The sequence below is a fragment of the Channa argus genome, chromosome 10 (assembly GCF_033026475.1).
Source record: "Channa argus isolate prfri chromosome 10, Channa argus male v1.0, whole genome shotgun sequence".
Taxonomy (NCBI): Eukaryota; Metazoa; Chordata; class Actinopteri; order Anabantiformes; family Channidae; genus Channa; species Channa argus.
Window position 1 is genome coordinate 17,156,421 of NC_090206.1, and position 18,260 is coordinate 17,174,680.

The following is an 18,260-nucleotide window of genomic DNA, read 5'->3' on the forward strand; positions in this document are numbered from 1 at the left end:
TTCTAAAGCTGTTTCAATATAAGTTTTTCCTCTGCCATTATACAGGGTTGTAAAAATATAGTGCTTGTTAGACTTAGTGTTGAACCTACACGCCACGTAAACATAACAAAAGTTGTCATCCATCAAACGCGTGCTTTGACAGCTTTGTTTTTAGAGACAGATTCCACTTAATTGCTTTAATTTAAGTTCTGTGGAGTTGGACTAAAAGCTGAGAACTCCCTAAACTTTTTACAGACAAAATGCTAAAGTCACATCAATAAATCCTGACTCCTGCGTAACCCTTGTCAAATGTTGGAAGTTGTGTTTAGATTTTGAGTGTTTTTTGGCATTTATTGTGCACTTAAAATGTTACCGTAGGGAATATATTTTCTTATGCAGCACCATATCGCTAAGATGCGCCTGATGCTGTGCTTGGTGGTGTACTTTGTAACCCAGATGGCGCACCACTGTATAGCTTTTATCAGAGAAGCCTTTTTTGTCAATAGGCAATGCTTGCATAAAAACACAAAACAATATTTAGTGTGCATTTTAATTGCGTAGACTTCAATTCACACATGTAAAGATATTCAAAACAACAGCAGATAAAACATCTTTTCCATATGGGAAGGGAAGACAAAACATCCATGAGGTTTAGCACAGATTGTTCTTTTTATTATCATTAACAGTAATGTGATTCTGAAGCCCCCCATGACCTCCTCACAGCGGCACCCCATCTAAGAAGTCATTCATTAGAACAAACAGAAGGCAGGCAGAAAGACAGTGAGAAAGAGACATGGGGAGAGAGCATAGTGTAAAATAAATTAGATTGTTCTTATTAGATGAACCACTTTGAGACAGTAAAAGAAAGCACGTGTCAGGAATGAAAAATTCCATCAACTGTTTGGCATCGGGAGATGAATATGTGGAGCCAGTGATCCAGTTGTTGGTCTTCTGCTATGTGTGTAATCACAGTTACTTTTACTGTCCCCTTTGGATTGTAAGGGCCACAAGGATTCTTGAATTATGGGTCTAAGCGGGGTATGTTTGGATTGAGATTGTGCTACAGTGTCTGTTCAACAGTATGGGCCAACGCAGGCTGTGGTGAAACTAATCAAAAAGCTTCTTATATCCTCTTCCTCTGATATAAAGGGATTGTACATTCTTTCCCTTATGATTTGGGCCAGTGTTCACTGAGTAAGATTTTTTTACACTTGAGTAACAGTAAAGGCCACCTCTCTAAATAAAGCCTCTGATTCCATTTCCATAAGAGCAGTCAGACGGCATCTCTTCATATCTGCACCCCCTGGTGCTTCTTATCATACCAGGCCTGTAAAGGTCCAAATGGTCCATATCTATACATGTTAATGTGTGAATCTATACATATGCAAGGAAAAAATAGCAGGAATGCGATACAGAGTGGTCAGAGGCCGGGAGTGTGTGTATGTGTGTGTGTGTGTGTGTGTGTGTGTGTGTGTGTGTGTGTGTGTGTGTGTGTGTGTGTGTGTGTGCGTGTGTTGGGGGGGGGTACAGAGGAAAAGGAGGATGGGGGGGTGAAGAGAGCCGTGTGGATCCTTGGAGTGGTGTGACAGACTCCCCAGCCTCCTGGTAGGATTTGTTGGAATGTGAGAGAGGAGGATTTTAGCACCATGCAAGCCACGCCAGAGTGCTGCAGACTTCATGCCATCTGTCTCAGCCTCCATCCGCTCCTTGCCAAACTCATCAGACCTTTATTTCCTCTCCCTCTAGCTCCTTCTCATCCCTGTTCACAAGAGTAGCGGACATACTGAGATCTGCTAATGTATTGGAGGGAAAAAATGACTGGGCTTAATAAGCAGAGTCAAAAATCTTGATCAGTTAATATGTATTCTTGGAGCTAATTGTCCGACAGCCTTCGTGGAGATAAAATGTGTATTCAGTAGCCCTGCCATTTGTTAACTTGACCAACAGGGAAAGAAAGAGAGATACTCATAAGACAGCAGATCTGATGATGAGTTAATATTGAAACATGTTCCAAGTGAAAGCCGAAAAGTTCACTTAAATAAATTGTTAGTAATGATTCAGCTAGTGCCATCATTAACTTTTGCATTATACTGTATTATAGTCAACTATATCCTCTAAATGAATAACAATGTCAAAACTAAATAATTGTGATGGCATAGTTATTTTATCAGTCAATGAATTGAGATTTTAAGGAGACACTATACTTATGAAAATGACATCTAGATTGGAGAATTAAATTCAGTTGGCAGTTGCCCGTCCATGAAAATGAGATCGTAGCCTAACCAAAAATTTAACAAATGACTACAATGTAGAGAGATACGCGACGCCTTCTTAGGCCATATTTAAATCAAAGCTTTTCACATCAAATAGGTGGGTAACTGTGGCTGTTTGGATGGGACTGATCTCTCAACCTGTCTTCTCATGTGGACGACCAGGGAGGAGGCAGAAGAAGATCACAAGGAGGAGATGTACACACTGCATGTCCTCAACCTGTTCGTAGAAGGGCAATGGAGGGTGGAGGGAATGGGAAGCAAATGTAGCCTTCGTCCAAAATGGAACACCAGGTGGCAGGAAGTGGGCAGGAGGCCTTTGAAGCTGACCCCTGGTCTCTGTGCTGGGATGGCCTTGCTGATCGATCTGGCCAGAGAAGGCAGGGAGGGGAGCCAGGTGCCCCCTGAGGGTCTGCAGACTACGCAGATCTATTATGGGCGAGAAGCATAGCAGAGCCCCACTGCTCTCAGTCATATCACTGTTCAGACAGCCAGAGTCATCTGGCTGCATCCTAACAAGCAGGCAAATACTGACAACAGTCTGGTACACAAGCTCAACAGGCAGGATCCTCATATGAAAACTTTAGGATGGGGTTCCACTAGATAATGGTGTCAAATCTGTGTGTACAACATTGCATAACACTGAATGATTGGCGTGTGTGTTTGTACATGTTAGTATGGTGCATGTAAATACATTTACAAAATTCAGGACTATTAAATACATGCAGGTCAATAAACAGATTTTGTAAATGTAGCTGCAGAGAGAACATTTGGAAAGAAATGGAAATGAGTTACTTCAGTGTATTAATATATTTAGTTTTTGTTAACAGAATACAACCACAGATTGCAGTTGAATGACTTGAGAAACTGTGTTGAAGATTTAGTAGGCTGTAATAATAATTCAACAACAAAAATCAAGATGCTGCATAAGAGAAGGAGGAAGGAAACATCAAAAAGGAGCACAAACAACAAGAAAACACAAAAGCAGATAATTTAATAAGCAGATGTTTGTTCACATGTGCAAACGTATTTGAATGCGAGATGCTGCTTAGTGATCCAGTAAATAGACACTTCTTTGAAATGATCAGAAAGAGAATATCAGCAAATGCTGAACAGCCATTGTGTGTTTGGGGATACATTTAACACCAATAAGAATCACCTGGTTAGAAAGCAAAAATATTGAGGTAAATATGTATCCTAAGCATCAGGCATTCCATTCATAGGGAGTGTGTTTGGCTAGAATGACACCAAAAGACTGCAGGCTGCTCCAACATTTGTATTTTGGCCAGCTTTTGGAGGAGGTGAGCGCTACCCGTGTCTATGTGCTCATTCCTCTGTATCTCCTTAGATGTTTGCTACATACAACATGCAAGCAAGCACACACGTGCATGCACACTTAAATCCAAAAAAAGAATCTCAAGCAGAACCTCCCGCCCCTTCTTCCTCCTCTACCCGATTCCCTCCCCGGACATGGAAATGAAATCTGGGCACTCAGAGAGGATGGCTAGGAGAAATAAAGATGTGTCTGATTTCCAATGCAACCAATAGTGCGGCGGCGCTCTGCACTCTCTGCCCTCTGATAGGTCTTTGTCACTCTTCGTCTCGAGGCCCGTGTCATTCTCATTAATCCTCCTCCCAAACACAAACAGGCCAATCCTGATACAAGGCTCAGGGGCTGGGGAGGGATGAAGGAGCAGAGGCATGGAAGGAGTGAGGGATGTAGTTCAGGAGGGGAGAAAGGAGCACCAGAAGCTGACGTTGGTGAGAGAAGGACCTAGTGTGTTATTATTAATAAAGCATTAAAAAAGTGAGCACATCAAAGCATACAGGGGCTATGCTATCATACATGAAAGTAACACACTATGGCTTAATGTTTCCTGAGGCATGTTATGGTGACGCAGCTTTGATTTGAAATGCATTGTGTGGAAAATGGATTTACAAGAGTGGAGAGAGATCGCCCAGTGTGGGTGCAGACCATAATTTAAAACCTGACCTCACAGGCTCTTCAAAGTCTGCTTGAATGTGGATATTTAGGACTTACAGTATTTGTGGAGAGAGAGCCCTAACCCACAGCTTCATAAACAACAAATACATAGCTACAAACACACGAGACGTAGAGAACACCTGCAAAAACAGAGGATAAGCAATCAATGCCACCGCAGATCGTAAGACATTTTATTCCAAATTTTAATCATTAAAAATGATTGGAACTAATTTTCAATTTTTCTTTATTCTTTTCTTTCTGAGCAAAGGGTGTCGCACCTGATTATAGTGTGCTCCTTCCCCGATGGGGGCCTGCAGGAAGTGAGACATCTTTCTCATCGTGCCCCCATGGCCAGGTAATTATCCTAATCTACCTTCCTCCCGTGCTCCAGCTTCTGCTCCACAATGGCTCAGACCACCTCTGTGGCTTCATTATCAGTGCTGGGACTCACTAATGGGTTGCCGGCCTCACTGCGCAGGCTGCTGGCAAAGAGAAACCAGGGAAAAAGGGACAGAGGAAGAAGAAGGAGGAGCAGAAGAGAGGAGGAAAAAAATGACATACTGAAGAGCAAGAGACTGCCCTGAAGGTTAATGTCTCAATCATGAGGGACAATTCTCTCTAGTCCAACGGCTTTGGCTCCTTAAAAGCCAGCGTTTAGTGGTAGAGGATGAGGCTAAAGGATACCGGTGTCAAAGAGGAAGTCAGGGGATCGGCCAAAATGCTCTTTGCGGGGCTAGATGACCATGAAACATGTAGGTTTGAGGTGACAGGTCGCCATGTCCACGTGTGCATCCCATACACACTGCCACCTTGTGAGTCTGAAATAGATATAACCTCACAACATACAGAAGGACTGGGGGTGGGAATTCAGTTTCACTTTTTTTTCTGACAAATGACACCCTGACAGTTGGAAAAAATGTTGGGGTCCCTGAACAGATTTCTCAGTTATAAAAATAAAACGTGTTGGATTAGACAAAGACAGACATTTTACATTCTACTTTTGAACCCCAATGAGAGCACTGACAAATGCCACCCCACCCCCACTCCGTCTGTGCCATGATTGTTTTTTTCTCTCCAGAAATGTCATATAGTTAAGAGGTGATAATTCTATATGGCACAAACAGACACTGACTTCTTCCAAGTGTACATAGCATATAGGCTGACACAGATTGAGATAGTGTAACATGTTTTGGCATCTCTCTAAATAGCCATACCAGCTTTATGCCTTCTTCATATACCCTGAGATTTCGGTGGAAGACGCTTCAAATGGAGGGTGAACTCAAACACAGTAGTCTACAGGTAAAAAATATTCAGCGGTTTTAAAATACTGCAAACCTCAGTAATGTGTGAAAATTTATAGTATAGCAGCCTACGTCCCAGAAAACTCCAAAAATGAAGAAAGCTGCATCGATAAACAGCTTTCTAAATCCCCCAAGATTTGGTGTGAACATGTTCAGTTAAGTAGGAGCAACAGCCAGCAGATCATATGTTAAATGCATATTTAAAAAGTGCTGATTGATGGCAGTCTCAGAAATTCTACGGATGCATTTTTGTTCCCAAAAGTGTGAAATGCTGCGTTCCAGATTTATGTCATGTCATATAGGATCTTGAATTTAAGTGCTTTTGTGAGAGACTGTAAGTGCAAAATGTAACTGCATTTGCCACTTTAGTGCTCCACACTCATGATAGATTGAAAAAGTGTAGGTGGGTTTGCACCAGTCAAATGAACACCATTGTTCAGTCTGAAACATCCTCTTTCACAGAAAAGAATTCAACTGTGCTCTTTTGTAATTAGGCAGAAGTGTGACTAAATCATTGGCAAATGAGCAGAGACATTAAGATAGCTCACTGGAGTACATGAAGCCAACAGTGTGAACAACATGGTCAGCAAAGCAGGAAGAATTAAAAAGGTGAGCTTGATTGGAGATATACTGTAGACACAGTACAACAAATTACAGTGAAATAGCGCTTCCAAGTTAAAGGGCCTGTTCTTCTACATTACAAAAAAACCCCCAACTACTTTTCACAGAGAAGTTCGCGGAAGACTGTTTCTGTTTTTTTAGTGCAATTATCCATTGTTTCAAACACCACAAGTAACGTTTAAATTGCCCACATAGTATTTGAGTAGAAGTAGGAGTCTGTAACACTGGAGCTGTTGGTGAAATTACTAATGCCAATTTAAAAATATAGTGGGTGGTGTATTGAAAAGTAACATTAAAATCAAAAATTCTTCGCTAAGTGCTCAGAGTCTTGCTCTATAGTGGTGCCCTCAGAGGCGGTGGCATGTGCATCAACATACTTGTACAGTATGTAGCGACTAAGCTGCAATGTTCAGAAGGTTAATGAAGCACTGCAAACATTGTACCAAAGACAGGGACATGCTTTTAGAGCAGCACTCAAAACACCAACTACACACCATCTCATATGCTGGATTTTAATCATCTCTTTCTTTCAGCTACAATTGGTATATGTCGCTTGCAGAGTCCATAAAACAGTTCTAGTTTTAGAAAAATGGTTTGAATTTCCAAAATAAGTCAGCTGCTCCAAGCTCAGGCAACATTAACATGACCTGAATGGCAGACCGTGCCTGCACTATAATAAGGGTTAAGGTTTCAAAAGGTTGACTAGGGGACTGATTAATGTATTTGATTGAAGAAGTGTAGAAACAAAGAATAAGCGTTCTACCCTCCTGCTGTAGCAAGGCTAAATACTGAAGTGGTTCCAGTGTAAAGTACCTCTGAGGTCACCTATATTTGGTAAGCATACAAACAGATGGATTAAGGTGACAGTAAATGTGCATGCTTGTGGCTCAGGAGGATATTAATACATTCCCCACCCCAACGTTGTTGTTATCAGAAGGGTACAACTCTGTACGGGGTTTGTTGCAGACAAGCATGAAGACATGCTTTTTTTTCTGTCTGGGGTAATGTGATGACACTTGATGCTATAACAGTCTTTGTGCTCAGTATTATAAATCAGAAATGTGCTATAAATAAATATGCTAAAACAGGTTCCGACGGGATTTTGGTGGAGAGAGAGACATTTCTTTTAGCCAGAAAAGAGATCTTGAGAAGCAAAAGCAAACATTTTTGGCCTTTTCAGGTCTCAAAACCGTTTGCAAGGTAAAAGTCAGCATCTCTATAGTAGATGTGTGGTGCTGGTCAAAGTGTTCTTCTCTGGTGCAGGTTGAACAATGTGAAGGAATGAATATGAAGACTTTTAAGTGTGTAAAGTGTGGGCGGTGGGGGGATATAAGCACCTGAAGGCAAAGGTGGGACAGTTTTTTTTTTTTTCCCACAGTTCTTAAATGTAACAACAAAAACCTTACTTGCTTCCATAAAAGAAACCTGAAGGAATTTAAAAACCTGCTCCTCTGTAGCTAAGCTTTGACAAACCAAAATAGGCTCTTGCTACGATCCTCACAAACAAGCAGTCAGTGTAACAGATGAAATATGGGCTTTCTGCTTTCGAAAGAGAGCAGAAAAGTACATAAATAGCACTGATAAATAATGCAGCTAACAAAACACTGTCATGTAAAATAGTCTGCAATATTGTGATTAATTGCAGGTTGTGTGTTTACATGCACCTTTACAGGAAAGTAGAGTGCAGCATCTCCTAAATTGTAGCTGACATTTTATGAAAAAGAACCAGTGTAGAGCAACAAAAACAAACTGGCATCGAGAGCTTGTCATTAAATGTTTAGAGTGTCAGTGCTCATTCTCGACTTTTAGCACAACACTTTAATAGAATGATCCTATGAGGTTGTTCTAGCTTTGATCTGAGCTTTTAGAAAATCTGTCACCACAACAATATATAGTTATAGTTATCTCTCATGATTGTCTTATGTTACATGAGATGCTCTTGTATGTTTGTCTCCAAGTCAAAGAGTCTTGTGAAGGAAACTTGAATTTCCTTGCTGTTTCTTTTTATTGCCACGTTTAAATGATTGTTAATTATTGTTTCAGGTTTCAAACTTTGCATATGAAGCACATAGTGGATCTAAGATAATGAAGGCGCTGTGTTGGAAAGCAACTCTATTCGTTATAGTGATGTACTAGTAGAGTATTTACATTTTTGTGCAATGTCCGACTTCTATTCCAGTATGTTTTCAGAGGGAAATTTTGCACTTTTCACTCTAATTACATTTATTTGACAGCTATAGTTCGTGGTAAGATATTATGCATGAAACACGTGATGGCTGTACAAAATATGATGCATTGTACTCAAACCGCACAATAAAGTAGAGCTAATAAACTTCTCTTCAGCTGGCTGCACTGTTTACACATTAATGCATCAGTATTACTTTTGCACTGCAAAATATAATCATTCATGTGCACAAGCATTTTTTTTCTGCATAATGAGTCCTTTTATTACATTTTACTGTTAATATTTGAGTGCTTTTGTATAATAAACATTTTTAATGTGTATCATTATTGCTCATCGTCACTGTGTTTTCAAAATCAATCTCTACAATGTAACAACAATATTTTCTTTAGTTATAATAACTACAATTATGAGCTGAACTGAAGGCTCCAATATGAGAATTTACTGAGTAATGTGGGAAATCCAGGTTATGACCAGCTACTGAAACAGGTTAGACAACCCAAGTTGATCACTTTATACTGTTTGAAACTGTCTGATTCCAGATTGTACCCCCAGACTGAAACAAGTAGAAAATACACTCCAATCCCCACTTTTAGCAGTGTGCAATGTGTGCTTTTAGCTTTACAGAGGAGTCTATTAGTCAAACAATGGGAGAGCATTAAAACATGCCAATAGAGCAGTATTAGTCAACAGCCTGAGTCAATACACCCCACTGGGCTGCATGTCTTCCTACAAACACAAGCAATTGCTTTAGAAGGCCTCTGCACTAGATAGAAACATCAATTACAGTAAATTACACCAAAACAGTGTGTAACACTTCAATTTGTTTAATCTCCTGAGCTGTCTGAGCTGTTTTGGATGAAAGCAGAGCAGAGCACTGGAGTAAGATAACATTCAATAGCCCTAAGATACACTGCCCTATCTAGGCTTGGTCGTGATTATGCATCATATGAGGGAGTTATTTATACTTTGGTTCTGGGACTTACTTCGAAAGCATTATTAAAAACTGAGAATTAAGTTCTAGATGCTCTTTCCTGTGTAAAGCCTAGATTTGTAATTATACATTAACCCAAACATGTGTCCAGTCTTCTGTGGGTACTGGGACTTTTATGGAAGTTTGGTTGAACTTTCTAAGCTGGACTCACTTCTAAAGGCAGAGTTGAAGATGATTTATGTGTTTATTGAGGCCTGGGACCCAGGTTGATAGATTCCACAGTGAGACCATGTTAAGACAATGGCAACAGACGCTAAAATTTTGGTTTACACTCATTTTCCTGCAGAGAAGAACTACAAATGACAGCCTGCTAAATGTAGCAAATATGCTCCACGGCGACACTGTCAAATTTGAACTCGACTTTGTAGTGCTTCAATGACTTCCCTTGCTATGGTTGATTATCCAGGAGGGGTACTGGTTGCTGGGGACAGATGAAGATTTGGCTGTTTCAGGGAACATTTTGGGAGGGGGGGGCTAGAGTAAATGAAAGACAAATGCGAGTAGTGCCCACTCAGCTATTTTCCCAGTCAAGATCAAAGGCACGCCGGACCGGCCGCTCCACGGGAAACTTGAGATGGGTCCTGCCTTTGTTTGCTGTTGCTAGGAGACCTGCAGAAGGCTGAAAGTGTTTGCAGTGGGGTACAACATCAAAACCATTTCCAATATAAATTTTTAAGACAGCCATGTATTTGTATCCTGGGCTTTCAATTTATTGAGTACATTGAAAACACAACAAATAACGAATCATCCCTCTGTTAGTCAGGGAACCATTTTCTCGGTGTTTGTTTAAAAAAGAAAAGTAGTTGCGGACAATTGTACATGTGCATGATTTGAAAGGGCACCTGCATGTCAGTGCTTTTAATACGAATTTTTGCATAGATATGTTAATGCACAAACTAACTTCACCTAACAGACATAAAACCAAGACTGATACACATTTCTGCTCAAAGTAGCAACACGCAGGATGTGAAACTGCACACAACTTAAACACAGTTTGATATATTTATAAGCTTAGGTTTGGCCTCCCAACGAAGCTAATTATGATGCTGTTATCTATTAATGGGCCCCATGATAGTAAGGGTGGCTAGACATGTGTCACAGAGAACTCATTACATATCATTAGTTCAACGCTTCAATAATGTCTACACCTGCTGAGCAGAAGATAATGACTTGGCCCCTGATATTTGCAGGGCTATTGTCTACTAAGCAAAGCACCACCAGGAGGATAGGTGTGCAGGCTGGAGTGCTGCATGAAAACTGATAAAGGTATACAATAACTTAAGGTACGCATTCTTTTAATTTGATGTAAACTGCAGTAAATGCTGCACAGTGAACAGCCCATCTTGTTTTTACCACAATAACCCATTAAATTACTGATCATTAAGAGCATCTTGCACAGCAAATCTCCTTCTTCTACTGTTGTTGTTTTATTATTCTGCAAAAGTACAAAAGAAACATTACAAAGAACATGAGTAAATATCTATTTATCGCTTCAGAGGGTGGCTCGCATCCCAACAATACACCTGTGCTATTCCTGTTTTCTTGATCACTAGTGTTGCACAAGCTCGTCTAGTGTTACATCTTCAAACCAAAATGTCACTGGATTTAAGATGAAAATCAACATTGCAGCAGTGTATATCCACAAAATCTGGTGCTCAACTCAGCTGAATACACACATGACAAAACGCAGTGTGAGTTACAGTCTCCTTTAGGTAGTTTTATAGATCCACATACTGTAGAACATGGAATTTGTCTTGTGACTAATGGGACACATAAAAACTGCCATCGCCACAAAAGTGACCTTTGTGTCTGGAATGATGAAGATTAGAATCGTGCTGTGTCTGCCTTGTGTTTTCACTACTTGAGCCAACTGGCACAGCACTGGCGTCCTCTCCCCGGCTCCCAGTCTGCCGTGATGACAATGGCAACCAGCTACCACATGGCATGTAAAAATGACAAAAATACTATGAAGCCAAGGGATATTTGGAAGACCTGTAGAAAATAGAACCCAACTGACCAATCGCTCTGTTAAGAAAATGTATTCCTGGTGCTACTGTGACCATTTTGTTTCCTCAGGCAGCAGCCTCTCAATCTATGTATATAATACAGTGTGCTTTTAGTGGCTTCCATTGAGGACGTTCCTAGCTGGAAAGAAAAACGAGCGTCTGTGAGGATTCTACGTCTGTACCCTCTAAAGGGCTGAATTTCTTGTAACCAACAAGAACTAAAAATGGCCTACATTCAAGTGTGCCACTAGCTTGCCTGCTGTGTCCTGCTTTAACCTGCTCCAGTCAGTAACAGTGTGTATGTGTGTGTGCGTGCTACTGAAGGTTCACCAGAGAACATGCAATGTACAGCAGGTAGACAGTGATGAGACAACACAGATTCAACATTTGTTTCACCATTAGAGAATAAAAGTCAAGGTTAATCCTGCTGTTATTGTCTTCGGCTGAGGAAGACACAGTTATCTTGTCCTGTCACTGCTAGCAGACATCCACCCCTGTGTGACTTCCCTGTGAACACACTGCTGCCAAATCCCGCATCAGCAGTCTAAATACACTTTAATTGATGTGTGAAAAGCTGCAGCATTAAGTGAACATAATGTAGATTTATGACTGCTGAGCTCGAGTCTGTACTGCGTTTGAATTGGTATTGACTGAGAACGACTTTGTTCATTTGGCTGCCACCTGCCTCTCACTTATACAAATACTTCAGTACAGTTATTAACACAGACTCAAAGTGGGTCTAATTTGTTTGCCAAATCTCTGGCTACATTCATGACTTTGCCACCAACAGGCTGCTTTCCTGGAGGACCGGAAAAAAAATATTTGATTTGGATTATATGGGCTTTTTTTTTTTTTTTTTGCTTGTTGGACTTGTTGTTATGTTTTTACAGGACATTATCTTTTTTTAAATATAATAAAAATCTCAAACGTATTGTTTTCCCTGTGTGTCCTTTGCCGCAATGTGCAATTAATAAATCATCTATGAGAGAATGTATGAATAATGTAGGCTTTTATATCCACCAGAAGTGTGCATAAACATCAAATATGTAGGAGGAATGCTTAGACTGGAGACGCAAAGGTATGATAGGTTAAAAATGTGGCATAAACAGGTTCTGGGTTACATTTTAATTTATGCTTCATTCAGATTTCACTGGTAATTGAAGCTAAGATTTTACACAAGTTGATGGTGTTTCACAGTAGGTGCCATTTAATAAAGATAAAGAGGTGAATATTTTAGCTTTTGTTTATTCGTGTCACATACTGTTTGTGCACTGAAATCTAAAACTAGATTACAATGAAGAATCCAGACTGTGTTTGTTTTGTGGTCCCTCAAAGCTTTGATGGGTCTGGATGATAAGTTAGCACAGTAGGCAGGATGTTTCCCCAAACAGTTCACCTCTGTTTTGGGGATGACTGCTGCCTGAACTCTGTACCCTCACTGAGACAATAAAACGGCTGGATGACTATAGTACTAGCAGAAAGGCCAACAGTTTATAAGTCAAGAGAGACGAAGCTATACAGACTGTGTGGCGATAAAGATTTAGCAACGGTAAGAGATTGGAATTTTCTCAGTCTGAGGTCAGACGGCCAGAGTTACCTTTTTCATTTCCCCGAGGGTGACACAGTTACAGCCCCTCAGCTTTAGACAAAGGAGCTGTCACACGGAGAGACCTCATCATTCCAGCCTGTAATTGCTTACTTGGTTTGTAAATGACATGTATCAGCCTTAAGTAAAGAAAGAAGTATAGTCAGCCTCCTGCATTCTCTTTGCTGCAACTTTCACTAACTAACAACATTAGAAATGTGTACCTGCAGGAAAGAACAGTTCACTTTATACATCATGGGTGAACCTTTCCAAAGAATTTGTTTCAAACAGAGTTAATTTTGATGGATGTTATTTCATTCATTACAACGCATGCAAATATGAGCAGTTCTGTGATTACAATTTGTGTAATTTTTATTCTGAATTTGAAGGTTATAAACAATAAGATAAGAATTTTTTTCCTTTACACCTTGAGCTGCATTCTGTCCATTAGGGTCAGCAAAGTATTAACAAAGTAAATTATAATACAAACTAAAGCTGCACTACTTTTCTAACAAAGAAAAGACAAAAAAGAAAAAATCCATTAGGTTTTCACTAGAGAAATGTAAATACAGCAGTGCCACAATTTGTAGCTTTAATTGCTCGACTCAATATTTTCCAATTTAACTATAAACATAATGAGTATGGCCATTCATTAGAACATATTTTGGCTATTTTGATTTCAAGTGTTTTAAGAAAAGTACAGATTAAAAAAGGTATTTTTAAATTAACATTATAATGCATACTGTACATATTGCAGTCTTTGTTTTAAAACCAACCAAAAGCTGACATATTGGAGCAGTGTTGTTAAGACTGACCAGTACAATATACAAACGCTCTAAGAAAGAACTGTTATTGAAGGATTTGCTGAGAGATTCCCTTCTCATTCTAACGGTATTAAAAATCGTAAAGACTGGGAGACAGAGGAGAGAGGCTGACGTCACAGACCAAGAGTCACCCGCCATGTGTTCGGCGTCTCCAAGTAAAGACTTTTCTGCAAAGAAGTTTGGACGGACAATGTGGGTGGACAGGGCGTGAAACTACTATCATCATCAGTTCTGAATGAAAAAAAGAAAACATATCTTCCACAAAAAAGAAGGCTCATTCCAATTCAGCTGCGTTGTTAGGACAACGAGAACCATCCCTCAGATGATTAGTTCCACTTCAAAAGAATTTACTTTCCGCAGTGGAAATGTCCCCCCTTTTGTGTCCTTACACAGGGTTTTCTCAGCCCAAAAGAAGAATCGTATGTTTAGTCAGCCTGTTTATTATTCCTTCTGTTCACACTACAATTGTATTAAATAAATAGAGTACTACTAACAAAGGCCTATTAGCCCATAAACATGTCCCGGTACACTCAAAAAAGACTAAATCACAGACTCTGTGCAAGAATTAAGTTACTTTAAGTGCTGGTAAAGGCATAAACTACGCTGCTTGGGACATGGTGCCAACTCACAATTTGCTGTCACTGACATCAGGAAACATGTTATGCTGCACATATTTCTGTCTAACTGGGGACTTGTTGTTGAGAGACAGCACCAGTACCAGTCACTACCAGTCAGTAGTGATGCTGTAAAGCAGCTGTATACGATGCACTTTTCCTTTCAGATGGATGAATTTGCTTTTCACCTCCGATAAAGAGAGACGCCAGTGTCATCAATATTTAGTCTCGATTACAGTACTAGCAAAAAATAAAAAAACTCTAATAAACACGCTGTGCACACTTTATATTTCCAAGTCAAATTAAACATATTTACTGACTTCATATTTACTGACTTGAAGTCAAAAAATAACCCTCACAGTATGCAAAAAGGTTAATTGCAGGTAAATAATTAACTCTGTTTGGTGCAAATTACATTCAACTTAATAATATTATTGTGTGGTTGGAGCAGCAGATCAAAGAGTGTCACAGCAGTTAGCTTGATTGTTAACTCAGACTTACTCGAGGTTTTAAAGTCACAATCTTAATGCAAAGCTGGCTCAGTTGAAGTCGTGCTGCTTGTTCAGATAAACAGACATCTTGCCTGAGTCAAAATCCTAAAAGGGGCGGAGGAAAACATACTGAACACACCTAAACGCACATGAGTGGGATCAGGATGAAAAGTTTGTTTTTGACATAGCCTGCAAGTGGCAGCTGTGACATTCTGGTTACTTTTATTGGATCTTTTCTACTTTATGTTATGTGAGTTATATTTCTAAAGCTGAAACAGCAATTCAACATGGAATAAAAATATCTCTGCAGACATTTGGACAAGGAACTAATAGTCTACCAACAATAAGTAAAGCTTTACATTTGGAACAAATTAGCTGTGTGTAAAAGTAAACCTAAATTATATGGGTTGACTTTTCATTGCAAAAGTGCATCTTTCTTTCAAGTCATGTCTTGGATATCTACTGTGGCTTGTTTGCATAAAATTCTACAACTGTCACTTCCTGGTAGAATTTTACAAGTTTGTCATTCCACTTCAATCATTTCATCAGCCTACTGCAGCACTGACTGTGATGACTCTATATTTCAAAATGAGTACTGACTGGAACCATGCCGGGTGTGGCTCAGGAGTATCCATCCTTCATGATCAGTGATGAGCCTCCTCCTAACATACTGTATATTAATATGCTCAGCAGAAAAAAGCCTCTTGGCACAGGACACACCAGCAGCAGCCCTTTAATGTTGGTAACTGACAAACTTTTGATTTCTGATTGATGAGGAAGGTCAGTGGAATAAGCAGAACCACACTACTGGTCACCCCTAATTTAAGTAAATCCAACCTTAAGTGATGTTACAATGTTCCATATTAGTTGGAGCTGTTTATTTTAAGAAATCTCAATTTAGTAGATGTAGTTTAAAGTGATTAAAGTAAATTTCATTATACTGAGACATTTCTAATATTTTTTGAGTAAGCCCCAAATATGAGAAACACAATAATGCTCAAATGCTCTAATGCTCACAATAGTAGAGCATAAGAATGCAAAAGGAGCACAAGCAGCCCCTGAAATGTCCTTGCAAATTATATTATGCACTATCCTCAGTAAAATGTAGTAGTAATCAGATGTAATTATGGATGTTTTTATTAACAACTATAACTCCTGTGGACAACCATAAATGGAGGTTTCTGTATACAGTGACATTAGATGACAGTAAAGTAAAACACACTTATGTAGAATAAATCAACACAGAGGAAGTTAACATTATTGGCAAATACTGTTCATTAAAATTGTAAACGTTCTCATGCGCTTACAACTACATCATAGTTGTATTATTGGAATATTTACAATTGGAAATATATTCTAACTACACTCCTAATGAAGTTTTACTGTTACGTGCATTGACTACATTAGTCTTAGCAACATGTACATGTACTGGCAACTGCAGTGTGGGACTCTCAGGACTACAGTGGTGCAGTATTATTTCACCACGAAAACAATGTTTTACACCGAAACCATTATTACAATAAATACAAATAAATATTATTTTAACTCAATATTAAAATGCTAAAATGTTATGATGTTGAAATATGGTTAACATGCATTATTATCCTATGATAACTAAGACTTGAAAAAAAGACTTAACAACTGGAACTAATTGCTCCTTTCATCTTTCCAATTAAAAGCACAATTTTAATCTGAGTAGTTTATTTCTTGTTTTGATAGCTCATCACATGTCACAGCCTTTTAATCAGCACAAAAATGTAAGTATTGCATATTAAATCGGCAATGAGGAATAAGCCGTTATTAACAGTGCTGATTTTCATCACTCTGTCCCTCTACAGGACCCCTCTAGGACTGATCCTGGGCCTAATTGACAACCTCTCTAAAGGAAGTGTTGGCAAAGCAAGTCGCTAACTGCTAACATTTTCAATCCATACCCACTCAGGTGTGTGCCGTACGTGTGAGATGGTGTGAGGGGGTTGTTAAAATAGTGCAGAGGATCAATAGGATGTTGTTGTTAGTGAAAGACCTTTCATGGAAACATCAGTAAGGTGGCATCACAAGTTGTCATGTGTGATGTTTGTGAAACATATCTTGATTGTCTCCACCTCCGGGTGCCTGTACACAGTCAGCAGCGACAGCTCAGCTCCCCTCCATTTTCTGTGATGAAACCGTTTGGTTACGTGAGGTAATCTCGCCCTTACCCAAATGAGATGGTAATGCCTCCACTCAGGGAATTCTACAACACACAACAGCACCTAGGAGCAGGCTGCGTAGCTCAAACGAGACTAATAATAGACCCTCTGTTGCTTTAACTTATAATCTATATTATACGCTTCAAAAATAGATCAACTATATGGGTCAGTGGGATTTCTGTGAGAATAAAAAAAAAAAAAAACAGAAAGGAACAACCAAAAGAAAATATGCTCTGCTGACAACAGATCTAAGGAACGCACTAGCTAATAAGAAAATTATTTGGGCAGAGTAACAGCTCAGAACTTTAATTAACAGAGCTGGTTTTAACTGATTGAAAGGGAATACATGTCCACACTTGTGTGCATGCAAGCCTAATTATTTTCAGCTCCTTGATTGTCTAAATAGGCTTTATAAATAAAAGCACAAGTGACTTGAAATGTTCAAAGGAAGTAATTTTAGAAATGGGAATGATCAAAGAGGAGGCTTTCATAACTTCTGTGATCTGTGAGCTAGAATACACGGGGACTTCAGTCCTCCATGCTGCTATGGCCTACGTTTCATTTTAAACTTGGAGACACACACACACACACACACTGACAAACACCCAACCAACTACTCCAGCCGAAACATCTGGCTTTCTCAGGGGACTTTTATTAGCTTAGACTGCCCACAAATTAAACTGATGATATGATATGAGACGAAATTATTTAAATGAGACAATTTATGAGATGTGATCATTTAGACAAGAAGATTTAGACAAGATGAGACGATTTATAAGATGATTTAGATGAGATGATGATTTAGGATGAGATGCTTTATATAAGATGAGATAAGATGAAATCTTAGAGGCATCCTGGGTGGTGGATTTACAATTTGCAACAAGAGCAGTGTGGTTTATTATACAGATGAATAATAAACTGTGTTTAGATAATGATGTCAGTGACTTCACATTGCCTCTGGCATCTTTTTCACATGTGTGTATTACCAACAGCCCACGCTGGTTCCTGATCTGTGTATTTTGTGCAACTGGCTAGTATCTTTGCTTTATGTGTTGATAAAAGCAACAAAATGTACAACATTTCAAAACACAGAGAAAAAAGCACAGTTTGGTACTTACAGCGAGCTGCGTGGTAATAAGCCTGCGAGGGAGTGATGTCATTCTTTTCTCTCTTTGGTTGCTTGGGATTATTCATGGCCCCTAGGATGAAATATATTC

At 39.4% G+C, this 18,260-nt stretch overlaps 1 long non-coding RNA gene across 3 annotated transcripts in view; it reads right to left on the bottom strand.

Annotated features, from left to right (window-relative positions):
- Nucleotides 1-1,210: 1,210 nt before the first annotated feature.
- Nucleotides 1,211-18,260, bottom strand: part of LOC137134179 (uncharacterized) — a 35,191-nt gene continuing 18,141 nt past the window's right edge. Inside the window, exons 4-6 of one of the 3 annotated variants that reach the window (XR_010915394.1) lie at nucleotides 18,162-18,242; nucleotides 4,512-4,712; nucleotides 1,211-4,373 (exon numbers count right to left, since the gene is read on the bottom strand). This is a non-coding gene — a long non-coding RNA (uncharacterized lncRNA). Of the gene's footprint in view, nucleotides 4,716-18,161; nucleotides 18,243-18,260 lie in introns of all 3 variants that reach the window. The other 2 variants (XR_010915393.1, XR_010915392.1) reach the window with 2 other exon arrangements.